The sequence below is a fragment of the Onychostoma macrolepis genome, chromosome 07 (assembly GCF_012432095.1).
Source record: "Onychostoma macrolepis isolate SWU-2019 chromosome 07, ASM1243209v1, whole genome shotgun sequence".
NCBI classification, from domain to species: domain Eukaryota; kingdom Metazoa; phylum Chordata; class Actinopteri; order Cypriniformes; family Cyprinidae; genus Onychostoma; species Onychostoma macrolepis.
The window spans coordinates 46,358,969-46,378,775 of NC_081161.1; the positions used below are offsets into that span (position 1 = coordinate 46,358,969).

At 39.4% G+C, this 19,807-nt stretch overlaps 1 long non-coding RNA gene across 1 annotated transcript; it reads right to left on the reverse strand.

Annotated features, from left to right (window-relative positions):
* Positions 1–18,802: 18,802 nt before the first annotated feature.
* Positions 18,803–19,515, reverse strand: LOC131543343 (uncharacterized). Its single transcript, XR_009271889.1, has 3 exons — positions 19,395–19,515; positions 18,994–19,087; positions 18,803–18,900 (listed from the first exon to the last, which is right to left on the reverse strand). It is a non-coding gene; the product is annotated as an uncharacterized LOC131543343 (long non-coding RNA).
* Between the last annotated feature and the right edge of the window lie 292 nt (positions 19,516–19,807).

The window sequence follows — 19,807 nt, forward strand, 5'->3', positions numbered from 1 at the left end:
CCTGCTCTATCTGCTCCACCGTGGTGGTCTTCGGGTCCGTCTGCTCCGCTCTGGTGGTCGTCTGCTCCGCCGTGGTGGTCTTCTGCTCTGTCTGATCCACCGTGGAGGTCTCCGGCCCTGTCTACTCCACACTGGTGGGCTCCTGCCCTGTCTGCACCGCCATGGAGGGCTCCTGCTCCGTCTGCTCCGCCCTGGTGGGCTCCTGCTCCGTCTGCTCTGCCCTGGTGGGCTCCAGTCCCGTCAACTCTGCCCTGGCTTCCTGCTCTGCCGGCTCTGCCTTGGTCCCCGGTCACTCCGCTTCCACAGGGACATGGCCCTCCATCCCTCCCCCCTGTTCCGCCTCCGCTCCACCTCCCTCCTGGACTATAGACTGTGTGGAGCGTCTGGAAGCCGCTCTTTGGGGAGGGGCTCTGTCAAGAAATCTGGTCTGCACTTCCATTCACCCTCCACCAGAGGTCACTCGCTCATCTCATCACCACAATGGACTCCAATTCCCATCATCCAACACTGATTACAGCTGTCACCAAGCACTCATCGCACTAATCACACGCACACCTGATCACACTGGTCTCACTAATCACACACTCTATTTTAACCTTGGACTTTGTTTCCCTCCTTGCCGAGTATTGTATGCATTATCGCTGCCCTACAGAGCCCCGTTAGTTTTCCTTGCCTTGCCTAGCCTAGCCTTGCCTTGCCTTGCCTTAGTCGGATTGTGTTTTCCCCTGCCTGGACCATTGCTGACGTTTTTGGATTACCTCTCCTGTCTCGCCCCTTTGGATACTGTTCGCTGATCGTCGACCCACGCTTGTCTCTGTTAACTCTTTGCATTACCTCTGATATACCTGTCTGCCATTGTTTGACCCTGCCTGTTTGACCACGTCTCTGCTCAATAAAGCTTGCACATGGATCCGCACGTCTCATCAGCCCCGTAACACATATCATAAACAATTATTGAACAAGTGCAACCTGCAACTTAATTCTTATATGAAGTGCGTACTGCTAGGCACCTCTCAAGTGTTACCAGCCGATGTGCCGCTTAGCTGGCTAGCTGTTTCAATATTTTTTCATTTTGTGTGGTTAAGCGAAAAATGCATGCCTTTCATCATTCACTTTTTAAAGGCTGCCAAGTAAATTTTAAAAATAACTACAATTGTTGCTAGTTGCTTTGAAAAACAAGTCGCTAGGGTAGTCTGAGAAATTGCTAAATTTAGCAAAAAAAAAAAAAAAAATAGTTGGCAACTCTGCAGGCTACGAGGACATTTCAGCATGTCCCTCCAAAGTCACAAACCACAAACCTTTTTTCCTCCGCCTACAGCTACAGCAGCAGAAGCAAGCATGTGGCTGCCTCTGCTTGCAACGCAGGCCTTCACATCTCAGACTTTCCTTCTACTTACCCTAACCCCTTTCCTTTTCAGCGGTTTCCAGCTCCCGCAGCAGACACTAGCACGAGGCTGCCCCTGCTAGCAGTGCAGGCTGCACAGGCTCTACAGCTTTTTTCCCAGAATGTCACAAACCCCCATGGTCTGCAGCTGAAGCAAGCGCAAAGCTGCCTCCGCTTACAACACAGGCTCTCACATGTCTTTTCCCCTGTTACTTCTAACCCCTCTTCCTTTCCAGTTTCCTTTAGCCCCATAGCAGACGCTAGCATGAGGTCGCCTCCGCTAGCGGTGCAGAATACTCAGGCTCTGCAGGATGTCACAAAACCCCACTCCCTTCCCATGATCTACAGCAGCTGAAACAAGCGTGAGGCTGCCTCCGCTTTCAACACAGGCCCTCCCATGTCTTTTCCTCCAGTTACTTCTAACTCCTCTTCCTTTCCAGTGACCTCCAGCTTCCATAGCAAACACTAGCGTGAGGCTGCCTCCGCTAGTGGTGCAGACCCATCCACTGCAGCCCCACCATCCAAGTCTAGCATGAGCATGCCTCCACTAGCAACGCGGGCCCCGGCACCCACCATTCCCCCTCACTTTCCCTCCCTTTCTTCCGCTCTCGGAATGGTTCCAAGTGCGAGCTTGCCTCCACTGGCGGTTCCGGCAACTACCTTTCCTCCTCCCCTTGCTCGCCCTTCTCGCTATCTTCCACCACACCACACCCCTACCCATCCCACCGAATGCTCTTGCCTGGGAACCACTCCCCCGTATCCAGCAGCATCAGGCCACAGATTTGTCAGAAGCCTTCAAGACCTACATGCGGTCAGACTGCTTCCATATCAAAGAAGCTCACCGAACCCTCATCAGCTGACCTCCTTTAATGCCAGTCCATCCCCGTTCACTCGAACTTCAGACCCGCCATAGCCATCCCCTCTAACCCCACCAAATCCACCCAAAGCGGCCCATCTCCACTTCAACAGTCCCAGCAGCATCCCGCTCCCGCAGGAGCCTTTTCTATATTCCTCCACTGCCGCAGCAGTGACCGCTCCCGCAGGAGCCCTATCTGTATTTCCCCACTGCCGCAGCAGTGTCTGCTCTCACAGGAGCTCTCTCTGTATTTTCTCACTGCCGCAGCAGTGTCTGATCCCGCAGGAGCCCTATCTGTATGTCCCCACTGCCGCAGCAGTGTCTGCTCCCGCAGGAGCTCTATCTGTATGTCCCCACTGCCGCAGCAGTGTCTGCTCCTGCAGGAGCTCTCTGTATTTCCCAACTGCCGCAGCAGTGTCTGCTCCCGCAGGAGCTCTATCTGTATGTCCCCACTGCCGCAGCAGTGTCTGCTCCCACAGGAGCTCTATCTGTATTTCCCTCTCATCTCTACTTTTCAGATGCCGCAGCAGTTCCCTGCAGAAGCCATTTAATCTTTTCAGGTGCTGCCACAGCTTCCGCAGAAGCCACTTTTTCTTTTCAGATGCCGCAGCAGTGTCCGCTCCCGCAGGAGCCAAACTCTCTTCTCGAAGACCACAGCAGTGCCGTTACTCCAAGCAACGTCCAGCACGCCACCAACCTTAAGCTCTGCAAATTTTGGGGGGTTATCAACGCACCTCTCTGGCTGCTGTCCCGCGCTTATTGCATCTTTGGGGAGAATGCTTTGGGTCCGGGCTAACGGCCGAGCTCGGACCCCTCTCCCCGGACAGGGGGAGTACCCTGGGCTCGGGAGTGATTACCGAGCTCGGAGCCCTCCCCCTGGACAGCACGCCAAATACGCATAATCTTTACTCAGTTTATTATAGGTAAGTGTGAACTCGTGAAGTGATGTTTTATTAACAAATTTCGGGAGGAGCTCGCACAGATAATTAACCCGGCCAATTCATTATCAGTAATTACACCACCTATCCAATCAGCACGAGAGAGAACCCCTATAAATAATCAAGCAGCTTTACCTTCAATATCTCTCGTCTTTCAGCATCCCTCCACCACCCCGATTCCTCACCTTCAGCCCGTTTCTACCCCAGCATGGGGAGGAGCACTCGGGTGGGGGGGAACACTCTGGGTCCGGGCTAACTGCCAAGCTCAGACCCCTCTCCCCAGACAGGGGGAGTACCCTGGGCTCGGGAGTGATTACCAAGCTCGGAGCCCTCCCCCTGGACAGCACGCCAAATACGCATAATCTTTACTCAGTTTATTATAGGTAAGAGTGAACTCGTGAAATGATAATGGAAACAAAACACTGATCTGTGTAATGACCATGTTGGAGGAAACCACTGACATATTAATAATAATCTGCGACAAGCAAAATATTGTAATCTGAAGGAAACATTCCTGTAAATCATTACCAGTTGTTTTTGGCAAATACAGACGTAAAGACTATCAAACTATTTCCATACACAAATAAGCATCTGTTTAGCATAAGATTTGTTTAGTAAAGTAGATCTAAAAAAATAACTTTGAAGAACTATCCTAGAGATTAGGTGACAAACAAATCCACAATCTACATGTTTGATTTCAGTAAATTTCAGAAACATAATGCTTTTATTCAACAAGGGCACATTTAGTTGATCAAAAGGGACAGTAAGGACATTTAGAACGTTACAAAATATTTCTATTTCAAATAAATTCTGTTCTTTTCAACTTACTATTCATCAAATAACACCTGGTGTAAATGCAGGTTTTTAAACTAATCTTTCCATCTTCAATAACACCAGTTAGCGCTGATGAATTTAGCAAGTTAATGAGGACTGTTTAACGTGATTAAAAGATTTTCTCAATTAATGGAAATTCCTGACATCCCACTCTAATGTTTTCCCCACTTCTTCTTGTTATGCTCACATTTACTTTCACTTTCATTTACTTTAACTATCCCTCATCCTTCTGGTGTCCAGAGAATACCAATCTGTTTTAAAGCAAAATAATGTAGATACTACACCAATAAAGGATGAATACCATCATGCTGACTTGGAAGGCCATAAGCTTGTTTGTTCTGGGAACAAAATGAACACTGCAACAATATTACTGTCTCATTTTAAATACAGTCAATATCCTAACTGAGGGGAAATTTGGCAGCAGCTGTGTTTGAATGAAATGAGAGAAATTAAAGAATTGCTGGACATGTGATCATTGTACAGCGTTGCTACTGACGACGGTCATTATTGAGGAGTAACTGACCCTGTCGCGACTGACCAATCAGAATCAAGCATTCCAGAGAGCTGTGTGTAATAAAAATATTTATTATATTCAGTATTGAAAAGTGCTCTACAATAATGAGTTACCTGCCAAATACCCATAGACTCCAACTTCAGCAAGAGTAAGAATCTTCTCATCTCCAGGAATATGAACAATCATATAACGTCCCACCATCCCATTACATGAGAAAGTGGCCGTGGCACTGACCGCAAGAGTAGAAATCACAGCACATCTACAGACAGAAAGATCATCTGTTATTGGTTTGTATTCATCTGCAGTGTTATATACAGTCCAAGAAATCCTCACATGGTGTTGCTGTAAACATCAAGGAAGTTCCCGATACGAATCACCGCCCCGTTTATCCTATAAGCAAAGCCATTTCTATTGGTGATGGTGACCCTGTTCACTCTGTATACTTTCAGTAGATCTACTCTCCACCATGGGTCCGTCTCAGTGTCAGTGTGGGACCAGGTGTTCAACAGTCCATCAATAGCAAGTGTAGAGCTTGAGTATGTATTGCCTGCGTATTCTGATGACTGATTAGTTTTGCCCCATAGTGCTGCGTTCTCTGGAAAATGTTTCAAGAATAAAGCCCGGTAAGAAGTAGCCGTCATTTTATTCTCATCAAGCATCAGATCTCAAAGGGGATTTTTAGTAAAGTAATCTTTATTACTTATCATCAGCAATGTCAGAAATTAAGAGTGCAAAAATGAACAGGCAAAAGAACGATCCAACGTTTATCATTTGATGGGTTTGATGCAGTGGGGATTTCTTTAAGACTGCAAGGGAAGCTCGGCTTCCCCTATAATGTCAAAAAATTAATGGTCAAATATGTACTATTGTGTTAACATTTTATTGACTAAAAATGCGTTAGAACACGTTCATCTCGAAGACGAGTTTGTTCAGAATCAGCTACATATAGCAGGTCTACTGACTCGATTTCCTTCTCATACATTCCCGTAGCGTCAGTGTATTTCCCTGTTGAAGCCTACCGTCCATTGACTTCAATGGGGCTGCTTTGAACAGTTTTTTTTCAGTGCTTCAAAACTAGACGGTCATTGGATAAATGCTGCGATTATGTCCCGCCCACGGACGCTCAGCGTCTCTGGGGGTGAATGGAGGAGTGGGCGGGCCTGGACTCCGGGCTTCTGCGTGATGATTGGAGGGTCTGTCGAAAGACTGAAACTCCTTTTGATTTTTTATAGAACAAAATCGCTGACGCTGAAGCTATTCGAGTTCAGTCCCATAGTGGCTTTGCACTTGGTTCTTATCAATCATTATATATTTTTTTAATTCATTTATAATGTTATGTTTTAATATACATGCTGCTAACTCGGAAATTTCAAGATATGCGAGCAAAAAATGCTCCTGACACTTAGGCAATACGACACGAGCAAGAGTGCTGTTTTTGTTTAGTTTGTGTTCAAATCCAAATCCGCGTGGTCTTGGGCGTATCATTGATTCACTGAGCCATTCATAAAAACATTAATTTGATTCGCTCCTGAAGGATTCAGCTGTTTTGAAAGAATCGTTTGAATGACTCAGTGATTCAATCACGAACTTCTGCCACCTGCTGGGCGTTTTTAAGTTTCCCGTCTAAAAGTAGGCATAGCACATTATTTTCCAACATATTTCTATATTCAGAATTTAGTATTTAAAACATTAATCTCATAACATTATTTATGCAATTATAAATACAGTCTAAATGAATAAATGTCACTTCATGCAGCTTCTGTGCAGTGCTAAGATGAGTTTTGTTTAGATCATTTCATGGATTACAATAGCCAGTCATTCATTCACATTAAGTATTCAGAGAATAATATTGTCTATCTATTTATTTATTACATTTTGATTCATTTTGTAGAATTGAATTATACATTAACACAATACTGCATGGTATCTTGATACTACAGCTGGTATAGTATCATAAGACATTTTTATGGTATCGTGACAACCCTATTATACACCACATTCCAGTTTCAGTTTAACCTAATTCCCACATTTCCTCCGTCGAGTTTAATATCTTTTTTTTTTTAATTGTTTGTTCATTCATTCATTCATACAGTAGGCTAGGCTAGCGTCACTGGAAAAGACACCTAGTTGGTACGACAGGGTCACAGAGCATTTTCTTGAAAAGGAACGTAGGGCAGAATTTACGTATATATAAATGGACAATTTTTATGATGTAGGCCGAAAATGAGCTTCCCCTCTTTGAAAGACCAGCAGCCGCCACTGGTTTGATGTGCTATATTATGCAGAGTTAATAAAATGCAAGATCACGTCAGAGCTACATATCAAAGTACTTTTATATTTGCCAGTTCAAACAGACAACACAGAACAAAGGTTTAAATAGAATGAATGTTTCTTGCCTTCTTGTCCATTTGTCATTTCCTCAAGCAATACAAACCCTGTGTGAAACGAGATTTGTGAGTAGAACCAGGTTTTGTTAAATGTTTGCATTTATTTATTTATTTTTATTTAATTCCCTTTGATACTGTCACTAACAAACTATCCTCTAAATCAGTGGTTTTCAAACTTGTTCCTGGGGACCCACAGCTCTGCATGGCTCCCTAATTTACACACCTGATACATGTGTAATACACAAATGTGTAATACACTTTGCATACACAAATGAGCATCTATTTAACATAAGATTTGTTTAGTAAAGTAGATATAAAAAAATAAACTTTGAAGAACTATCCTAGAGATTAGGTGACAAATCCACAATCTACATGTTTGATATTATAGTAAATTTAAGAACTTCACACTTTCATTCAACAAGGGCACATGTAATTGATCAAAAGGGACAGTAAGGACATTTATAATGTTACAAATATTTATATTTCAAATAAATGCTGTTCTTTTGAACTTTCTATTCATCAAATAACCTGCAAATAAAAAAAATCATCAGTTTACATGAAAATATGACACAACACAACTATTTTCAACATTGATAATCAGAAATGTTTCTTAAGCAGCAAAACTGCACATTAGACTGCGCATTAGAATGATTTCTGAAGGATCGTGTGACACTGAAGACTGGAGTAATGGTGCTGAAAATTTTGCTTCGATCACAGCAATGAATTACAGTTTAACAGATATTCACATAGATAGCAGTAATTGTGTTTGGAAATAGTATTTGTTTTGTATTATCACAATACATAGAGCACAAGTACTTAATGCAAACAATGATAAAAATATATGGTTAAACAAATACTCTACCTCAATTATAGACAAGAATGGATACACGAAACAGCAACTGATCGAGATTAGGTTTATTTTGCAAGAAATTTCAACACTTTACAATGTGCAGTAAATCCACATTAGAGGACGAGATGAGCGCAAACTAAACTACAATCAGAGAAACCTCTCTGAACAAAGGAAAACCCTGCGGAAAACTCAGTGTTATTATATTAGTGTGAATCTGTGTGTGAAAGTGTGAAAACACCAGATACATGAATGTTGTACGTTACCCAGTAAGATCCACAGGCTCTTGTAGAGCTTCTTCATGGCTGATGAAAAGCGGCTGTCTTTCTCTTAGGATGGAGAGTGTGAATTACATCAGTTTTATGGAAGGGACAGTGCATTTAAATGTGCATCACGAGACACACCTCATCTCTCTGCCCTTCTGTCACACTTGCTTGTATGTCAGCTGCAAAAACACAGACAAATAAATAAGCGTCAAATAAACAGCTGTAGATCATACATACAACATTTAAATGTGATCGTGCTTTTTTCCATTGTTGAACTTACATTAGCACATCAGAGCTCCTCCATTACTTACTGTTTTTAAAGGTTGTGAAAAAAGTCTTGTTTGTGTTCTCTAACCTTAGTGTAGTTTAAAGTTCTAGCATGCGTGAATGCATGAATGAATGAACAAATAATTATATAAAACCAATCAAACACATTAGTGACATCCTTTTTTTTTTTTTTTTTTTTAATTTGTGTCCTTAACTCTTCAACTTTTGCATAGATGCTAGGACAGTGTGACATTGGTGAGGTGTGCGGTAGGAATAACTAGGTGAAGGTGGGATTGCATCAAGGATCTGCTCTTAGCTCTTTCTTGTTTGCAGTGGTGATGGACTGGTTGATGGATGGGATCAGGCAGGAACTCCCATGGACTATGATGTTGGGATTTTTAGTGAGAGTAGGGAACAGGAGAGTTTGGAGAGGTGGAGGCACGCACTAAAGAGAAGGGGAATGAAAGTCAGCAGGAGCAAGACAGAGAACATATGCATAAATGGGAGAGAGGTCAGCAGTTACAAGGAGTGGTGAAGGTGGAAGAGTTTAAATACCTGGGGTCAGTATAACATATTAGAGGGACAGCACAGGTAGGACAGTTTGTAGATAAAGTGAGAGAGGCAAGACTAAGATGGTTTGGACACGTGACGAAGAGTGTGGAGGATGGAGAAGCAGGAGGAGAAGAGGAAGACCAAAGAGGAGGTTCATGGATGTGGTGATGGTTGGTGTGAAGGAGGAAGACGCCGAGGACACAGAAAAATGGAGACAGATGACCTACTCTCAAGATGAAAGAAGAAGAAACATTAGCCAACATTAAGACACTGGGAAAAAATTATGGTGGTATTTGGCAGGTCTTCCACTGAGTTCCATCAAAACTCTACAATTAATCCAGAATGCAGCTGCAAGATTAATCTTTAATGAGCCAAAAAGATTGCACGTCACACCTCTGTTGATCAATTTACACCAATAGCTGATTGCATAAAATTAAAGGCACTAAAGTTTGCCTACAAAACCCCTTTACGACTTACATTGCATTCAAGTTACAGATTTTACATTTTATCAGCTCTTGCTTTCCCTGGGAATCGAACCCATGATCTTAGCGTTGCTAGTGCCATGCTCTACTATTTGAGCTACAGGAAAGCCCATTTACCTAAATGCATTGCTTCAGACTTATGTGCCCTCTAGAAACTTGTGTTTTGCAAGTGAACATAGCTTTATTGTGCATCCCAAGGAGGCACAAAATCACTTTCATGGACTTTTACATTTAATGTTCCTTCCTGGTGGAGTGATCTGCCCAACTCAATCCCAGCAGCTGAGTCCTTAGCCATCTTCTTTTTTTTTTTTTTTTTTTTTTAACTTTTTTATTGTTTTCATGACAAAGCTCAAAAACAACAAGAACATACATCCTCTATATAATCCAATACTTTAGAAAAAGAACACTGCCAAACATCAACAGCGCCCGGATCGGCTCCATCAATTCGTGCTGCTGTACATTGATAAGACATAATCTTGGCTTAACCATATAATAAATTTGTAATAACGAGGATAAAACAAAGTTTACATGTGTCCATAGATTATTAACAGAATAGGACACCACCCAAACATATGAAAAGTACCTGCTGATGCAGTATTATAGAAATAGCAGTTGAAATTTGGTTATAGTTTAATTTTGAATCTTTTGCAAGGAGTTATTATACAAGCTCTATGAATAACTTTGAAATGTATAAGACGATGAGCCAAGCTTTTAGAGGTTAAACTGAGGTTAGACCACACTCTCTCCTAAGTCAAAAGATAAATTAAGGTCAGATAATTCCCGATTCCAAACAGATTTGACAGAAAAAGGCATTGTAATGTGATCAACAATTCCATCACACACCAAAGAAACAAATGGTCGACCAGAAGATGGCACAATCCAATCCCGCACAGGATGAGATCTCCTTAAAGTAACTCTATATGCCAAACCACCCAAGTGCGCAATCCTTGAAAAAATCAAATGAAATAAATAAAGATAGTATTGTCTGTTGTATAAAATAAAAGTAACACCAAAAAAAAAAAAAAAAGGGAACGACAAACAACTTTTAACAAGAACCAAAACAGACTGCACATTACAGAGAATATTGGTCTGCCTAAAATTAAAAAAAAAAAACAGAAATGTTTGGATACGTGACCGATCCACCCCAACGCAAAACATGTCCCCAAAAAGCCCTCAGTGTCAAGAACTAGTAATCAAACCTTCTCTCCATTAGTTCCAAGAAAAGATTTCAAGGTTGACCAGTCACTAGACAAGTTTGCAGGATAAAAGATCACAGCAGAAACTTAAATGTCCATGTCCACCTTGTTATTCTCCTCTCCAGGGCAGTTAAGATGACTTCTTCTATGGCAGTGAGCTGATGAAATCCTCCGCTTTTTAAGAAGAGTTGAACATCATCTGCTCACCTTTGTGCCGTAGTTTAATTATCGCCGGATAGATGAGAAACGGCTGCAGACCCAGTGCTGTCATCCTCCTAAGGACTGGGTTGAAGTTCCTTCTCCTGGCAGACGTGGCTGGACTGAAGTCAGGAAAAAAACAGCAACATGACATTATCCTGCGTACACTTCACCTGAGTATGCCTGCCATGCACCCTTCAGGATCGTGGATCTGTCCTGCCATCTCAGCACACGAAAGATGGCCACTCGGAATTACTTTTTCTTCCATCATAGACACGATGAGCGTGCTCAATCTTAATATCGCAGCCTTTCAGTGCAGGAATCCACTTGGAAAGATTAGCTCTGAAGAAGCCGGCTGCATCGAAACCCTCCGGCAACCCCACCAGTCATACGTTATTTCTCCTGGTCCTATCTTCCATATTTGTCACTTTATCTGTAAGTTGTTCTAGCTGCTTTCTCAGGTTCGTGACTGTCCTCCTATCCTCACGTGCAGCTGCTTGAACGGAATCAACCTGGTCCCATGTCTGTTTCGTCGCGATGTCTAGCTTTTCAACTTCTGCTTTTAGCTCTTTTACAGAATTGTTGGTCGCATGTATGTCCACATGTAGGACACGTAATGCTGGGGTCAGTACAGAGTCTATCGCATCTCTTACTGTCGAGGCCACAACCGAATCCAAAGTACTTTGCTGCTCTTTAAGTGCTAGCTTGATACCATTAGCAATGACGCCGTCGAGATCCTCTTTGGTGATGGTGGAATCTTTGAATTTTTTCTTTATTGGCGATTTCTCAATCACTCTTTTCCGATTGTCCTTGACTGTTGAAGTATTCATGATGGAATAGATAGAGAGTGGTTCGGAATTTACTATCAGGGTTGTAGAATATCTGACGTGGTCACGTGATCTCCTGTCCTTAGTGTTAAGTTTCTAACCCGAAAAAAGACCAGAAAACCTCTAAGTCACATTCCTAATTTTCATAAGCAGCTGCAATTTATTTGCCCTTACCTTTGAGATCACTCTCTATTCTAGTTCTATTTTATTTTAATTATATTTGAAAAAATATATTCTAGTTTGGCTCTAGTTCTATTTTATTTTAATTATATTGTATCTGTTTTCTTTATTTAAAACAAACAAAAAAAATCATGCACTCTATTTTTCTAATTGCTTGTTTTCTTAAAAAAAAAAAAAAAAAAAAAAAAAACCTTGCTACGTGTACTGCGTTAGGCTAACCAAGACTTGTCATAGCATTTACATATTACAGTTATTTTGTTGATTTTTATTGCTAAAAATTATGGCTAAAATCTGATTGATAAAACATGAAATTCTGTAAGATATAAAGACTTATTTTATGAGATTTTTTTCTTGCTCCACTGTCAAATTTGTTTCAGGTTTGATATTTACTTTTAAGCATGGTGTGATAGTATGTGCTATAATTGCTTCACAAAGAAAATATGTACATATTTGGTATTTCATTAACTCAATTTTGCATATATTCTGATTAATAATTCCAGAAACCCAGCAGTTGTACACTTTTAATGATCTGAGCTATAATAAATATAAATAAAATAATCTGCAATAGCCTACTTTGTTAATAAAATAAATGGTGTGTTATTGTCTCTCTATTTCAGAGCTGCTATCTGACCTGTAATGCATTTTAGGTTTTGCAAACAGTCCAACCACCATCTGCCATTGTTCAGATGCATAGATAATCAACTATATAAATGTTTTGAAAGCAAAATGAATAGTTATGATAAAAAGCTGAGAAAACAGTTTTGAGAAACCAGGCCCCAAACTTCACACAGATCTTCAACAGATCACTGGAACTGTGTGAAGTCCCTTCCTGCTTCAAATGCTCCACCATCATCCCCACCCCAAAGAAACCCAAAATTAAATGACTACAGATTAGGCATGGGACGATAACCGGTTTCAAGGTATACCGCGGTTTGGAAAATTCACGGTTTCAAAACCACTAAAATTGCGGTATGCGCAGTTTTTTACGTGTCGTCAAAGACGGAAAGTGCAGGACTCCCTCAGTTGTGAGCAGTGAAGAGCGTAACGAGTCACACGACTCCTCCTCCTCCGGACAGCGGTCAGTGAGAGTCACCTGTGTGTAGGATGATGGCCGCATGAGGTGAATCCCTGGAACTTTTTCCCCCGTCGAAAAAGGCGAAGTCTGCTGTATGGGAATTTCTCGGGTAACGTAGACCAATCATGTTCCATACACAATGATGTTCCGTCCAGATTCCGTTTTTGGCGCCAATCGCTAAATAAATACTTCCAGGTCGTACACAAACGATATATCTGTGTCGTCTTCATTTCTCCCTCTTTCACCCTCGATCAAGACAGAGACCCATTCGCCGGTTGTTTCCGTGTTGAAATAAATACTATTTTGTTTGCTACCGAGGCAGATAACATACCTAATTAACTAGCTAACGTCAACTAGTTTCCTCCCTCACACTACTTCACAGAGCGGGGAATAGCAGACTAAAGTACTACGTTTCTGCGATTTGGTACAATACATTTAGCTGGTATCACGTCTATAATTTTAAGCCTCCTGCCATTGTTTACATCTGTTCAAAATCACGTCATTTAAAAGAGAAACAAACTGCTGGCTCAGGTGTCTTTGTCACTGTTTGATTATACGGAGAGAGACCGTGTGTGTGTGTGTGTGTGTGTGAGACACGCTCGCGCTCTCTCCTTATGTGTATGTTATGAAGGTAAAATTACGTCAAAAAGATTTGCATGCGCAGGGTAAGATTTGTGAAAGTGTACATAAGATAGCAAGCGTAAATTAATTTTGCATTCTCAAGAAGAGAGTTGTAAAAGTGCAAATTGCATTTCAAGCGTAAGAAAAAAAAGATTTGCAGCCTTTTACTGTTATTTGTAAGTGTATATCAAGTATTGTGAAACTGAAACTTCATGCTAAGGCAAAATAAATATGATCTGTATTCTTCTGACTTTCATTTTTCCGCACTTACACTTTTGGCGCTGTTGTTTCGCCCAAATACAGCCAAAAGTATTGCAAGCCTGTGCCCAGTGTTTTGCAATTGAAAACAACCTTATCAAGAACTGCAAAACGGATTGACTGCGTAAAACCAATATGTTTGTGTAGAAAAAAAATCGTTGCAACTGTCTAAATGACTTCTTGCGTGCATAGAGCAAAACGTTCCCCAAATAACCCGCTATGTACGTCTGCATCTTTGCGCTTGCAGTTTTGGCACGATTCTCTCACTGATTTCAGATTTGCAAGCGCGTGTGGAAGGCGGGACCTTCTTCTTTCAGCCAATCAGATGAAGCTCTTGCTGACTCTCGATTTACTCTTATCTGATTGGTTCAATAAAAACTCCAGACGTGAGAACACATCTTTATTTTAATTTGACTCAGCGTCATTCTTATTGTGGGGATATAGCGTTTTTAGATTGGTCGGCTCGCCGATGGTGTGCCGACGGTGGTCCGACCGTATTAAGCCGCTGAATTTGTGCCGCCCAAAAAACACTGGTGGACCGCCAGGTCATTGTTTGCTGGGTCATGTTGCAAATAAAAGAATGTTAATGTTGTACATGTTATAGCCTAATGACTAATTTTATTTTATTTTCTTTTTCTGCCAATGCATGAGTCAAAAACAGGACTGGTACAGACAAATAAAGTTAATTAAATACAAATCGTACCTGAAGTCAGGGCTGGACTGGTAATCTGGCATACCGGGCATTTTCCCGGTGGGCCGACGCACTGAAGGGGCCGACAGAATTTATTTATTTTTTATTTTTTGCCAAGGACCATCACGAGCAGCCAGTGGCCCATTGGTTTGTTTCCTGAATTGACAGCGTAAACCACCCAATCACAATGCGCTATAGACGGAGCTATGAAGTGTTTTGCTCCGCCTATATAAAGAACGCTTCACCCGAACTTCTTCGTCGTCGGCTTTTCCCACGTTTTCACAGCAGCTTTATCAAGAACAGGCTTGCTCTGCGGTGAGTGATGCGGCGTAAAGAGCCAGCAGGAGGAGGAGAGGAGAGCAGTTGAATCGGTAAAGTGCTTGATAGAGACTCACAACGGAGGCAGGCATCTATATCCTGTCTGCGCGCGCCATTAGTGCATACGCAAACACTTCTTAATAAAACGTAAATTCGTCCACCGCGGTTTTTTTGGCCATGTCATGTCAAGTGTGTTCATAGAGGTTTCCATGGGCTAATGCAAATAAATCTAGATTTAAATTCGAAAAGACACGATATTGTCAGACCTGAAGTTTTTTTATTATCCAAAACAACTAGATGCAATGATACATATCTACACTAGCAGTCAAAAGTTATTGAACAGTAAGATTTTGAATGTTTTTTTAAAGAATTCTCTTCTGCTCACCAAGCCTGCATTTATTTTATCCAAAATACAGCAAAAGCAGTAATATTGTGAAATATTTTTACTATTTAAAATAACTGCTTTCTATTTGAATATATTTTAAAACGTAATTTATTGCTGTGATCAAAGATACATTTTCAGCATCATTACTCCAGTCTTCAGTGTCACATGATCCTTCAGAAATCATTCTAATATGCTGAATTGCTGCTCAAGAAATATTTATTATTATTAATGGATTCTTTGATGAATAGAAAGATCCAAAGATCAGCATTTATCTGAAATAAAAAAGCTTTTGTAACATTATACAATACACCATTCAAAAGATTCAGTATAATTTTTGTTTTGTTTTTTGGGAAAGAAATTATGGAAATTAATACTTTTATTTAGCAAGGATGCTTTAAATTGATCAAAAATGAGGATAAAGACAAAAGATTTCTATTTCAGATCAATGCTGTTCTTCTGAACTTTCTATTCATCAAAGAAACCTGAAAAAAACATTATACTCAGCTGTTTTCAACATAATAATAAATGTATTTTGAGCAGCAAATCAGAATATTAGAATGATTTCTGAAGAATCATGTGACACTGAAGACTGTAATGATGCTGAAAATACCGCTTGATCACAGGAATAAATTACATTTTAAAACGTATTAAAATAGAAAACAGTTATTTTAAATAGTAAAATATTTCACAATATTACTGTATTCAGACTTGGTTAGCAGAAGAGACTTTTAAAAAAATAATGAAAAATCTTACTGTTCAAAAACTTTGAATGGTAGTGTATATCACATTATATATATATATATATATATATATATATAGTGGTGGGCCACCAGGACCAAAAAATGCCAGGACCGATTTTTTGTCCCAGTCCAGCCCTGCCTGAAGTCACAGTGAGGTACCAAAGCCAGACACCATACACGCTTGCAGAAGCTGGTAAACATAAGAACGTACCACTATATTTTCTAATTAATTTCATAATTCCCCCAAAACAATTTGAATTCTGCCATCACTCACCCTTAAGATGCTCCAAACCATCTAAGACTTTCGTTCATCCTCGGAAGAAAAGCGGAGATATTTTAATGAAATCTGAGAGATTTATGTCTCTCCGATGAAAAGATTCATCAAAGATGTTCACGTTTCAAAAAGTTCATCGCAAAAAAACATCGCCAAAGTAATCCATATGAATTGCATGGTTTCCTCCAAGCGCCCTAAAGAGACACGATCGCTCTATATAATATAACTGTTTAAATTTAGACTTATATTCACATTCAGGGGACATTTGCATGCACATCATATTTGATTTACGAAGCTCTCTGCTGCGAGCTCATTATCATACAAACCAATCAGAGCCGTTCAATGGCTCTGGAACCAATCAGGTTTAGTCAGTGTGTTGTTTGAATTTAAATACAAATAAACGTGTTTTTGTTGTTGTTTTTTTTTTTTTTTTTTTTCATTTCAGATATCATGTTGAAATCCTTGTGGGAATTTCAGAAATATATATTAGAAAATAAAGGCGTCAAGCTTGAACAAATTTATAAACACCTAGCTTATTACAATTAATGTATCATGTAGTGAACAACAGCCTAATCAACCAAAGTAGCATAACCCATATTAAACAACGTATTTTAAATATTGCATTGTAAATGTTAAAAATGTTTTTCAAAATATAGTACTTTACCAAATATTAAAATTATAAATACATAAATATTTAAAATATAACCATGTGTAGGCCTACTGCAATATAAAGTACATTAAAAACCTACTAAAAGTGTAATCATTTTGTTATGTTCTTACACAAAGTACACATAAAATATACTTTAAGTAAGAGTAACATAGCTGTTTTCTGTAAATACACTAAAACATCACTAAAAGTATGCTTGTGTTTAGTATATTCCTTAAAAGTGTAACTAAGAATATATTTATTAACATAGTATTTCTACTATACTTTTTAGAAATATAGTAATAGTGTGCTTGTGTTTAGCATATTCCTTAAAAGTGTAATTAAGCGTATATTTATTACCAAAGTATTTCTAGTATACTTTTTTATAAATACATTAAAAGTATGCTTCTGTTTATCATATTTCTTAGAAGTATAACTAAGCATATATTTAATACAAAAGTACTTCTAGTGTACTTTTTAGAAATATATTAAAATGCAATTCAATATATTCGTAATGCACTTCAAATAAGCATGTTGGGAATACAAATGTATTATAAACATACTACTTGAATTTCAAGTATATTTTTAATACATTTAATACTACGTCTTTTTCAGTCGTGGCCTAATGGTTAGGGAGTTGGGCTTGTAACCTGAGGGTTGCCGGTTCAATTCTCGTGCCGGTGGGGATTGTGAATGAACAGCACTCTCTCCACCTTCGATACCATGACTAAGGTGCCCTTGAGCAGGGCACCGAACTGCTCCGGGTGTGTGTTCACTGTGTGTGTGTGTGTGTGTGTGTGTGTGTGTGCATTTGTTCACTACTCACTGCTGTGTGTGTGCACTGGGATGGGTTAAATGCAGAGCACCAATTTCAAGTATGGGTCACCATACTTGACAATACGTCACGACTTAACTTAATACTAGAGTCATTACTAGTGGGTTACCATGATCTTCACTTTACAATTAATTATACATTATGCATAATTCACAGTAATTATGAACCTGTATACAGTACTTCTTAGTAGTTCTCCAGGATATGAAAAAATAACAGTCATTGATTAGCTAATAGTGAACTACCAGTTTCAACTGAGCGCTATTACTTACTAAATCATTAATCAGAGTTTATTGTTAGTTAATAGTAGTTACTAGAATGTTAATAGTGCATTAGTTATTTGTTCTGGTGTAGTTATTCATTAAGGATGGAATAGTATTCTAAAGTGTTACCGCTGTCGTGTTTGCAACCATCAAGTCAAGTCGAGCTTTGTCATTCTGCTACATGTGTGGTTATATAGTGAAGCGAAATGTTTCGCTGGACCACAGTGCCACATACTAATTAAAATAAATATAAACATACAACAGAAGTATAAGAAAAACAATTATAAACTTATCCACCTTTTTTTCAACATGGAAGTAAGCCGTTGTCTGTTAATGTGTGAAATGTGAATGTTCCGGTTCATTAGCTGCTGTAATGAAACTAGAAAATAAAGTGCAGTCAAGAGTAAAACTGTTTGCGCTACAAACCAGTGTGTTCGTAATTAAGATAATACATTAAAATAATATGATAAGAAACACCAGTTTGCGATATCAAGCAGCAAAAAAAACCCTGTTTTGTACAGCTAAAAATAGCTGGACACAGATGACACCAGAAGCCAGACACATTAAATTTACAACTGGCCACACCCACTCTTATGGGAAAAATAAGGTGGATACGGTTTCAAATTCAAATAAAGCCAACGGCTGCTCTTTCCCCACTATTCCCATGGAATTATGTTCCTCTTATTACAGCTCCAAACGTAGAACTACATGAAATGGCAAAAATTTTATAAAACAAGAACATGAAAATGAAATGTACAATATGCAGATATTACAAGAAAAATGTAATATTGACAATGAATATACAGAAAACTGTCACATTTAATTATTTTAATTATATTTATTACTATTTATCTCTATTTGTGGACAATACACAAGATGTTTTATAGTTCATAAAGAAAGCAGCAACAGGGAAGTAAGCAGAAGTGCTTTAAAAGTATTTACACTGTAAACACATGAAGAAATTTCAGTCAGTGTGTTTAGAATGAATTCATTGTCTTTAATGAATATGAATGTAGCGAATAAAGGCAGTGTTGATTTCCAGAGCATTAATTTTCCTTACTACAGTGACCTGCAAATAAAACATTTTTGTTTATTACACCACATGGTTTTATAATCATGCTTTATTTCATAAGTTATTGTACAGTTGTGAGAACAGACTTACTCTTAGCGTTCACTTTCCGGATCACCCGTTTAGGGGTTTGAGACCAACGCAGAGTCACATCTGTGAGTCCTCTAGCAGCTAGAGCAGATCCCAACTGAAAATAACATGTTAACACTAAAATTTAAGTCAGAATATTATGATGCACTTAAATATTCATGTTTAAAAGAAGCTTTATGATAGGTAAAATCAATCAATAAATAAACATAAATACATTCTTAATGAATTACTACAACCTTTAAAATGTCCACAAAGACATTTAAGGCTTCCACTGCATTTCATTTCAAATGCATCTTAACTTCGAAACTATGAAGTCTGTTTAAAAGAAAAAATGTGGGAAACTAGACGATAACTGCTGGTAGTTTACAGTAATCATGAGGGTTGGATTTGTTTCTTTCTCTCACCTGTTTCAGAACATTTTCTCTCATTGCAGACTCGGTCAAATCCTTGCTGGAGTTAAACAGCAATTTTACAAATGATCTTTTTAAAACAGGACCTAAAAAATATACAGTCACTCATGTAAATAATAAAACATCTACTTCAATTAACATCTAAATAGTAGAAAAGTTGTTTGGACCGTGCACATAATTTACTTAAGTTTATAATGACTGTGTCTTACCTTCTCCATAGACCTTTATTTCACAGAGAGTGAGCGTCAAGACATTTGCAAATATGATTAAAAGATGAATACGAGTAGTGTTAATTTCGTTACTGAAGACTGTGGCCCTGTCCCAAATCGCACCCTAAACTCTCACGGTCTTCCTCTGAGTCCGCACTTTCATGACGTAATGTCAAATTATTAGTCTAAAACTGGAAA